Source organism: Trichechus manatus, unplaced genomic scaffold (genome assembly GCF_000243295.1).
Source record: "Trichechus manatus latirostris isolate Lorelei unplaced genomic scaffold, TriManLat1.0 scaffold00128, whole genome shotgun sequence".
NCBI classification, from domain to species: Eukaryota; Metazoa; Chordata; class Mammalia; order Sirenia; family Trichechidae; genus Trichechus; species Trichechus manatus.
The window spans coordinates 3,753,394-3,764,259 of record NW_004444064.1 but is presented as its reverse complement, the minus strand read 5'-3'; the positions used below and the strand labels follow the sequence as shown (position 1 = coordinate 3,764,259).

Below are 10,866 nucleotides of genomic sequence, written 5' to 3'. Positions count from 1 at the left end.
CTTCACTGTGTTCTACAGTTGTATGAGTTTTGACAAATGCATAATGTCATGCTGCAGCCTTTGTTTTTTATTGTACTTTAGAAGGTTTACAGAGCAAATTAGTTTCTCATTAAACAATTAATAAACATCATTTGGTGACATTGGTTGGCAACCCCACGACATGTCAACACTCTCCCCTTCTCGACTCTGGGTTCCCCATTACCAGCTTTCCTGTCCCTTCCTGCTTTCTCATCCTTGCCCCTGGGTTGGTGTGCCCATTTAGTCTTGTTTTGTTTTATGGGCCTGTCTAATCTTTGACTGAAGTGTGAACCTCAGGAGTGACTTCATTTCTGAGCTATAAGGGTGTCTAGGGGCCATACTCTCAGGGTTTCTCTAGTCTCTGTCAGACAGTAAGTCTGGTCTTTTTTTTTTGTGAGTCAGAATTTTGTTCTACGCTTTTCTCTAGCTCTGTCCAGGGCCCTTTACTGTGATCCCTGTTAGAGCAGTAGGTGGTGGTAGCCAGGCACCATCTAGTTGTGCTGGACTCAGTCTTGTGGAGGCTGTGGTAGCTGTGGTCCATTAGTCCTCTGGACTAATCTTTCCCTTATGTCTTTGGTTTTCTTTATTCTCCCTTACTCCAGATGGGGGGAGACCAGTGGAGTATCTTAGATGGCTGCTCACAAGCTTTTAAGACCTCAGATGCTACTCACCAAAGTAGGATGTAGAACATTTTCTTTATAAACTATATTATGCCAATTGAGCTAGCTGTCCCCCAAGACTATGATCTCCACGGCCCTCGGCCCAGTAATTCATTCCCTCAGGGAGTTTGGATGTGTCTATGAAGCTTCCATGACCTTTCCTTGGTCAAGTTGTGACTTCCCCAGTATTGTGTACTGTCTTACCCTTCACCAAAGTTACCATTTATTTATCATCTAGTTAGTGTTTTTCGCTCCCCTCCCTAGTAACCATCAAAGATAGTTTCTGTTTGTAAACCTTTTCATGAGTTTTAATAGTAGCGGTCTCATCCAGTATTTGTCCTTTTGTGATTGACTTATTTCACTCAGCATAATGTCCCTCAGATTCATCCATGTTGTGAGTTGTTTCGCAGATTCATTGTTCTTTATTCTTGTGTAGTGTTTTTCTTATTTCTTTTAAATCTTTGTCTATGTTTTCCCTTAGTTCTTTAATCACGTTTGATGTTATATTACATTCGCCCGTTTTTTCCATTATTTGGTCATCTGTAGATGTGCTTTCACTTCCTTTGTCATGTTTATTTGGATGGGCCATTATTTCTCTGTTCTTTGTGTGTTTTGTGATTTTTTTGTTGGGGCATTGGAATTTTTGAAAGTGTTAACGTTCGCAGCTTTCCCCAATATTTGGTGTTTTTCCTACACTATTTTCTGCAAGAAACTGTTAGGTAGGCAGTCTTCAGCCTTTGCTTACCATTTCTTCTCTCTCTTTGTGATAGCTCCTTCTCCTTCCTTGGTTTAATTGGGATTCGAAAATTCCAGATCTAGTTTTTTAATTTTCAGTCTCTCCCAAACACAGAAGAGAACACACGGTAGTTAATCTGTCCACCAGTGGGCACCGCCACTCAGGCAAGATATCATGTAGTAATCAACCTGGTGGCAGGGGGCTAAATCCCTTCCGTTTCTGCAATCATGTTTTTAGTCGGAAAACCTACACCCAGCAAGCCTCTTTTGGTGCGGGTGTCGCCCTCTGGTTTTGCCCAAGGTTTCCTTCCCTGCTTTGTGGGAGCTGCTTATATCTGATCTGGCATTCAGCGGAAGCACAGGCAGACTTTCCTCCATTTCAAGAAGAGGGGCTGGCATTCCCCAGAAGGGCCTCTGAGAGCTGTCTTGTTGGTTTCAGAGCCCCAGTAGCCCTGTGGTGGTTGGGGGAGCTGTCTCCACTTAGGTGATCCACCTCCTGACTTCACTGTGGGTAACCATCTGTAAGAATTCGTATCAGTTCAGCAGCTGACAGTTACAGGTTGGGGGAGGGGTAGTCACACTCCAAATGGACCCCCAGGGAGGTCTGCCTTGTTGCTATCAGAGCCCACCCTGTAGAATGTTGGCTGTGGGTGTAGCTTACATTCAATATGCCTGCTTCCTATCACACGGCAGCCTCAGTCAGCAGTCCTCAGCACCGACTGCAAGTGGGGAGCAGGCAGACCCCAAATGATCCCCAACAAATTCTGTTCTGTTGGTTTCAGAGGCCTGAGCTATGGGGTGCCTAGGGAGGTAGAGTACTGACTATGGGAGCAGACTACACTGCGGAGGCCTTCTGTAGCAATCTGCAACAACCTGGCAACCAACAATTACTAGGTGGGGGAGGGGGTGTCACGCTCTGGTCAGATGTCCATGGAGGTCTGCCTTGTTCCTATCATATTCCCCCCGGTAGACTGTTGGCTGTGATCATAGCCTCCACTCAAGACTCCTGCCTCCTAACACACAGCAGCCTCAGTCAGCAGTCCTCAGTGCCAACTGGAAGTGGGGGGCAGACTAACCCTAACTGACCCCCAGGGAGGTTTCAGAGGCCAGAGCTATGGTGTACATAGCTGTTAGTTTCTGAGGCCAGAGCTATGGGGTACACAAGGAGACAGGGAGAGGGCTGACTATGGGAGCAGACTCCATTGCAGGGTCCTTCTGTAACAATTCACAGCAGGCTTGCAGGTGACAGTGTTTGGTGGGGGAAGGACCGTCGCATTCCAAATGGACCTCCAGGGAGGTCTGCCTTGTTGCCATCGGAGTTCCCCCGCCGCCCAGAGTATGGTGGCTGTGGGTGTAGCCTCCACTAGATTCCTGCTTCTTAGCAAACAGCAGCCTCAGTCAGCAGTCCTCAGCACTGACTGAAAGGGGGAGCAGACAGACCAGAACTGACTCCCCAGAGGTCTGTCTTATTGGTTTCAGAGGCCTGAGCTATGGGGTGCACAGGGAGGCAGAGTGTTGACTATGACAGGAGACTCCACTGCATGTGCTTTCTGCAGGAATTTGTAGTTGGCTTGCAACCAACAGTGTCTGGGTAGGGGAGGTGCTGGCACATGTCAAACGGACTCCCAGGGAGGTATGTTTTGTTGATTCTAGGGCAGAAGCTTGGGGTCCTGTCTCTTTGTACAAGCAGGGGCTGTGGTGGTTAGGGAAGCAGGCTCTTTTTCTGGGCCACTAACCCAGTTCACAGCAGCCAGTGGCCCGCATGCCTGGGAGAGGGGTAGGGATGGTGGGAGACGCAATTTTCCTACTGTATGCAACTCATTGTTGATTTGTTTCTCGCCTGTCTGCAGTTCCCTACTGCTTTCCTCTGCTCCCCAACTCAGAGTCCCTCAATGCTGAGCACCATTTCCTTATCGTATTTCTTATACTTGTGGGGGAAGGCTGAAATGACAGTTTGTTTATGCCGCCATCTTTCCAGAATTCTCAAGACTTTCTAATAACCTTCTTCTACATGTTCCCCTATTCTATTCCTGGTCTTCCCAATAGAGGCAACTTTCACCTTAAATTGTGTGTTGATCACTCCCTTGTTAGTAAATTGTGTATTATGTGTACTTACATATATATACACACATTTATGTCATACATATATGTATACCTAGACCCTATGATGTTTAGTGCTTCTTGTTTTAGGCTCTATAAAACGCTATGTCTTTCGCTCAAGATTTTATTTCCATGTTGGGTGTTACTGTAGTTGATTCATCTCAATGACTGTATCTCTGTTTCACAATGTGTGTACAATGTGTGGCTTTACCACAATATATTCATTCTCTCCTCAGCAGATGGACAGTGGGATATGGTGAACACAGCCACTATGCACATTCTGACGCGTATCTCCTGACCACACACGTGAGAGTTTTTCCCAGGTATGTTCTGATGCACAAGGGTGAGGGAGAACCTCGGTGAGATGGATTGGCAGTGACCACGATGATGGAATTCAACATGGCAGCAATCACAAGGATGACGCAGGACCAGGCAGTGTTTCACTCTGTTGTACACAAGCTTGCCATAAATTGGAGTCAACTCGACAGCAGCTATCTATCTAAACCAAACTTGGTCATAACGCTCTAGTTATCATTTTATGTTACTGGACTTGGGCTTGCTGAGGGCTCTGTTCAGGATTTTATGATGCCTTATTTATGCTTTCATTAGTGGTATTGGCCCATACTTTTTCTCCATTGTGCCATTCTTACGTTTTGGAGTCAAGATTATATGAGATGGGGAGTGTTCCCTCTTTGTAGTCAATTCCGCCAACACATCACTGAGTTTTTTTCAAGGTCATCATGACCTCAGTGTTGTCAAATCCAGTGGATTTTCTGTCATCTTATTTGGACTCATCATTTTACCAACTTATCTTTTCTTCTTGAAACACTCTTTTCTGCTGGTTCCCCCCCCCCCACTCCTCTGGGTTCTCCTAGTCTCTTGCACCCAACTCTAATGGGTGAGCTTCCTCAGGGTTGGGTCCCAAGCTCCCTTCTTTTTCTCTTCACATTCTTTAAGTGATTTTTTCCATTTTCATGAGGCTCAAATGTGTATCACCAGCCCAGATCTCCCTTGAACATCAATCTTTCTTATCCAGCTACCTTCCTAACACTGTCACTTGGATGTCTGATAGTATCACAAATTCAACATAGCCAAAACTTCCACGTGACTACATAGCACCATCATCCTCTAACACATGCAGGCCAGAATCCTGGGTACTATTCTCCATCCTTCCCTCTCCCATACCCTTTTACCCAATCTATCACCAAGTCTTATGGAGTCTACTTCCAAAACACATCTTAACTTTTTCAACTCCCACTGTTACTACCTGATCTAAACGACCAGTATCTAACCTGGGTACGAGCATTAGCTCTAGAGCAGACACTGCTGGGTGCCTAGCACGCCAACACCCCCTTAGTAACAGTACCTGGTTTTGGCTTACATTTCTTTCCCTTCCCTAGACAGCATATGTACTTTGCTAGTAGCTGATCTAACTCCAGCTCTAAGGATAGGCCCTGGCTAGCATAAACCAAGGGCTGACAAACTTATTCTGTTAAGAGCCAAATGATAAATATTTTAGGCTTTGTGGGCCACATATGTCTCTCCTGCATTCTTTTTCACAACGCTTTATAAATGTAAATATGTATTGCTTAACTCATGGGCTATACAAAAACAGGCCACGGGCCATAGCCTGCCCACCTGTTTCTCACACCTCTGGTTTAATGACTCAGCATGGTCCGTTTCCTTCGTGGTTTAGGGAGGGTAGAAGATTGAAGTGGCCCATCAGGGTGACTGACTCCTGTGAGACTGACAGAAGCAGCTTATTTTCCTCTGAATTCACACAATCATGCTCTTCCCTCAGCCTTGGGAGTCCTCACCACCAATGCCTACTCGTGCTCAAAGCTCAGCTCGAATGCTGCTGGCTTCACGAGCCTTCTCCTGATCGCTCCTAAGCAGAGTCAGGTGCAGCTCCTTGGACTTTAATGATCTGTCACTCACCTCTCTATTACAGCACCTGTATTCTGTACCACTGGAGCCCTTTCTACACACCGGGCACTGGAACAGCCAGTGAGGAGGTATTAACGTTCTCCTTTCATAGACAGACAGGCTCAGGGAGGTTTAGCAGCTAGCTTGTCCAGTCACAGGGCTGAAGTGTGGCTGAGCTGGATTTGAACCCTGTGACTCTGACGTCTGTGCTCATTATACTATGCTGTCTCCCACTTATCACAATGCACTGCACCCATTACCCATCTGCCCCACTAGACCACGATCAACTTGAAAGCAAAGACATCTTAATCCTGAGTTCATTTTTGAACATGACGCTGCCTCAGGCACTGAGAACATCAGAATGTTCTCAATTTCCTGTTTCTGCTTGTCTGCCCTATTATTCTCACTACAGGTCAGCTCCCCCTGGGAGGTGCACACAGCAAGCGATGTGGACTCCTAACCACGCCTAGATTTAAACATTTCAGGTCAAGGCACACAGATTTATCTGATTGTCTCAATGCCAGCTCTAAGATCCTGGTAAAATTACCCAAGCCAGAATTCTACCCTGGTCCTGAGGGTGGGCATGGGAGTGGGAGGTGTGTATATGTCACAGAGTACAAACAAGGTTCTTGGTCCTTCTCAGAACTATGTGGATTCTGTGTGGGAACTGGGGAGAGGGGCCCCCAAAGGTGGAACATTGTGAACTGGGCAGTCTCCACACAAAGTGTCCACTATAATGATGAGTTATTGGTGGAATGATTTAATACCGTTTAGTTTTTGCCACTCTACCCATGTTTTTTTAACACTATAGAACAAAAAAATCATGCATCTTATAAACGTATCACGATACACCGGTTATCTTTTATTGGCAGTTCTATGTTCCTGCCTTTTTTAGAAACAGAGAAATCAATCTGCTTTTAGATTACAACCTAAAAGTACCTGCGTGAGTGTCCCTTTTCAAATGTATTGGGCAAAATTAAGTAAAACTAGGCAATAAACCTTTTCAGACACATTTTTGATTATACACAGAAACTACAGTGAAATGGGCTTCAAAAGAACAAGACAAAGGTTGTCCTTGGAGTTAAATTATTGACATTCACATGTTCAAAGGGTCCAATCCACCATCCGTACAAGTAAACCATGACCGGGACCTGGTCTTGATCACAGCAAGTTGAGAATATTCTCCACCACTGGGGAGACAATCATGGAATCATGCAAATCACACCTTGTGTGGAAAGGGCTTTGACCAGAAGTGGGTGCTCTGCCCAGAGCCTAGAACGGTTAAGGCCAGAAAGGCAGGCAGTGACAGCTGCTCCTGGCTCAGGGATGCCACGCCCCACCCTGGGCTCAATCATGTCGTTCACTCCCATTGCTGCAATTTCTGGGCCCAGGCTGCCTCATCCTTTCAGCTTCTTTCTCTAGCTGCGATTTTCCCTCTGAGCTTCTTATCTGTCTGTACGATGAGCTGAGCAAGGAGAAGCGGGCAAATTACTGGCTTTTATACCTGTAAGCCTGGGGATGTTTTCCTTCATCTGAAAGCTTTCCTTAAAGCTCAGTATATAACTGAGGGCAGAGCAGCTGCGGATGGATGAGCAGGCCTTTCCGCTCTCCTTCTAGGGGTTTCTGAAAGGTCTCCAGGGACCAGTCTGAAGTCCAGTTTACGCTAGTCTTTCAAGTCTTTTGCAGGTCTACATTCCAAGATCATCGGAAACCTTTCTGTACCATGTGTCTCACAGGCATCTGCAGTGTCTGGAATAATTGTGCTTGTGGGCTGTGGTTAAACGGCCATGCCATCGAACTCAGACGAAGGCAAAAACACAGCAGAATTGGCTTTCTGGCATCGTGCAATGTTTCCCAGCAGTAAAGTTTTACAGACTTATGATAAAAGCCTCACACCCCGTTACTGGGTCAGAGAGGAACCTAGTGATTTGATTCCTACACATGCACGTTTGCACATTGTTTGTTCTCCAGGACACCAGAGCTATGTTCTACTGTCACAATTTGTGTGAGTGAGGCTGCTGAGAACAGAACAAGGGCCTGGAGAAGGTGCGCGGGGCTTAGGCCTGGATACCGCTCTTGGCATTGAAGGCCAGGTAGGAGATGACTGCGCCCATCACGGCGGCCAGCACCTCTGTGGAGACCCAGGGCCCGTTCCAGGCACCCGGGCGCTTGACGTCAGCAAGCGGCGGATGGCCGAGATGTCCTCAGGAGGCTGTAGGACTCCTCGTCAAAGAACCTGACCTCGTAAGTGCCTGAGCGGGTGCCGGTGCTCCAGGCTCCGGGATACTTGGTAGCGCCCCACGTCTTGGCCCCGGGTGACAGGAAACTGCTTTCCTCTGACATTGGCGTAGAGAGGTATGCTCTGTCTGCCATTCTTCCAAGTCAGGGAGAACTCCACAATAAACACGGTCTCTGGGGCGCTGACAGCGTCTGAGGTAGTATAGTAGGAGGGGACAATCACAGGTGCCTCCCTGCTCTCTGCAGAACAGCCCAGGAAGCCAGCCGGCAGAAGCAGCACTAAGGTCCCAGTTACTGCTACCATCTTCTCTCCGCCCGTGCTAAAGAAAAAGAGGACAGCGATTTACGCGGGGAGTTCCTGGGTGCTGCAAAGGGTTGAGCACTCTGCTGCTCATCGACAGCTTGGAGATTTAAGCACAACTCAGAAGAAAACCCTGGAGATTGACTTCTGAAAATCAATCACCGCAAACCCTATGGAGCACAGTTCTACTGTGACACACGGCAGGTCGTCCAGAGTTGGAGTCAACTCCGCGGCAACTGGACAATGTACAAAACCAGCTCTTACTGACAGTTTGTTTGGAGTTTTTCCTTAAGATAAACAATAACCGCAATGAAAGCCGGTGGAAGACTGTTACAGTGACGGCCTCCCGTGCATCACGATTCCCTCTGCCTACACCCTGAGCAGTGCCTCTCACATCACCTCGGCCATCTGACCCACGTGAGCCCCAGAGGCAGTAAAACACGATGCCAGCAGAGGCTGGAAGAGCTTGGTGCACTGGGATTTCCTTTCTCTCTCGCTGCTTATGGAGCTGAGCAGCCCCGAGAAGCAGCCCTGACTAACTTGCTGATGATAGGAGGCACATGGCCATTGCACCCAGGGTCCTTGCCAACAGTTCGGTGTTAACGAGCCCAACCACTCTCCATGAAGCAGAGATGAATCGTCCTGGCTGAGCCCAGCCACACTGCCACCCACAAGATCGTGGGCAGTTAAATGACTATTTTAAGCCACTAGCTTGTGGGGTGGCTTGTTACACAGAAATAGATTACAAAATCCTCAGGCACACATTTGTTTACCAAGGATGAATTCCTAGAAGGCATCCCAGGAGTCCTGAATTTTAACCTGGTTGTCAACGAGTGTCCCTTTGGACACAGTACTTGATATTTTGCACTCTGGTTTGCTTGTTAGCTGGTGGGCCCAAAAGTCAGCTTTTTCCTTCCTGTCAGAGAGCAACCTAAAGCAGGTAACTGGCCCACTGCAGCACTTTCCCCTGCGGTTAATTCATGCTCCTAATTCATGCTCCGGGTCAGTGAGGCCCGCGTCTGTCACGTGACTCCAGGAATGCTACAGATGTGAATGTTTACAGATGGTGTGCCATGTACCAGGGACCGTACTGGGCGCTTTACCTGTGTGGGTCGTTACTGTCTTTTCGACAAATGAGGAAACAGGCAGACAGGTTAAGTGAGACGCTTAAGGTCTCAGGGTTAGGCAGTACAGAGCCTAAACTTGAACCCAAAATCGAACCACATCTGCTGCCTCCCCTTAGCTTAAGATCCCAGGTGTGCTAAGTCCCCGACTGTGCTCTCCACTCCCTTGAATTCTCCGAGTGACCACTGAGCACCAAACACACTGCTCTGTGCTCTGCCCCTGCTCCTCTGTGCTCAGGCACCCACATTCAAGGACAATCAGGTTTTCCTTATTAAGCTTCAGTTTTTCTGTTCTCCTGAACAGAATGGCAGCCTCAAGGTGGTGACTCTGGTCTCTGAAAACATTGTAGTTATTTCCCCATTGCTTATCATCATCTGTGTCCGCATTTCTTGGTGTAAGGATTGAAAAATTAATAAAAGTACAGATAAATAGCAAAGTAAACTTAATTGGAAAAAAGTCTGTAAAAGTGTCTTTACTATCCCACTAAAAAAACAAACGAACCCACAGAACCTTAACTTCAGTAATGTGGACTTCTTTCTAATGTCACCGAGAATTCAGTGAAAATGGAAGGCAGCTCTCGCTGGAGTGTTTGGACCAGGGCAGCACTTTCTTCTTCAAACAGGGAACTGCTAAGGGAGGTGCAGAGGCAGCCAGCCCTTTCCAGTCCTGGCACATGACCTTGGAAAAGGAGTTAATCAACCCTTTCCAGCTTCCATTAGGCCATATCTAAAATGGAGATAAAAATGCCTTCCATACTCAAGTTTACGACGAGGATTGAGAGTTAGAGCAAAGCCCTACAACAAGGCCGGCGATACAAGGAGCACCTCACAAATGTCTGGTCCATGACACGTGGCCGTTCGATCTGGTGCCTAAAGCCACCCACCGTTCGATGTAGATGAGCACCTATCACGTGCAGGCACTGCCTAGGATGTTGTACTGGGTGTGAGAATCCAGAACCAGACACTTAACAACCCAGAGGTTCCCCCTGTGCTAGGGATCACCCATAAGTATGAAGTCTACCCTCACCTCCAGTGATTATTACTAGGGTGGCAAAACACAGAACATTCGCATGCACTGAGTTTTCAATTTATGAGGTCATTTATTCTCCCATTTTACAGATTAGGAGAAGCTCAGAGAGATGAATTTGTTCGGACTCTTGGTCACGATTTTTCTGCTGCACCGGGCAAGATCTTAATTTAACGCAACACTTTGGGGAAAAGCAGATGGCCAGAATTGCATTTTAATTGCCAAACTAAACAGCAGGCTCGCAAGCCGATGATGTCAATGCCCGATTTTCCCTCTTCCAGGCGCTCTCCTCCCATCACACCCTCGCCCTTGAGTTAGGCCGTGGGCTGACATCCTGCTGCAGGAAGCCCTGGGGTCTGGTTTCCCCGCGGAGGGGCCGGGGGCGGCGCGACTTCGCCGGTCCTCGCGGCGCTGCAGCCCCACGTGGCCCGGCAGCCCCCGCCACCCGCGCCTTCCACGCACGCGCCCTCGCCCCGCCAGACAGGCCCCGCCCCGCCCCCGCCCGTTCTCGCCCCTTTCCTCGGGCCGCCCCATCAGACCTTCCTGCCAGTCCCGGCGCCTCGCGGTCCCGCGCCCTCGCTCTGCCGCCTCCGCCTCGCCGTCTGCGGCGCTCCGCGGGCAGGTTTGTCGGAGCGAACGCCAGCCCCTCCGCCCGCAAGACTCGGCCGCAATCGAGGAAGACGCCGCGGCGTGCGGGAGCGCGCACGTCCTGAAGACGTCGCGCGGCCCCGCCCATCG

General features: G+C 48.5%; 1 pseudogene; it reads right to left on the bottom strand.

The window, feature by feature from the left end:
* Window positions 1–5,673: 5,673 nt before the first annotated feature.
* On the bottom strand, window positions 5,674–10,787 carry LOC111822083 (translocon-associated protein subunit delta pseudogene; annotated as a pseudogene).
* Window positions 10,788–10,866: the final 79 nt, after the last annotated feature.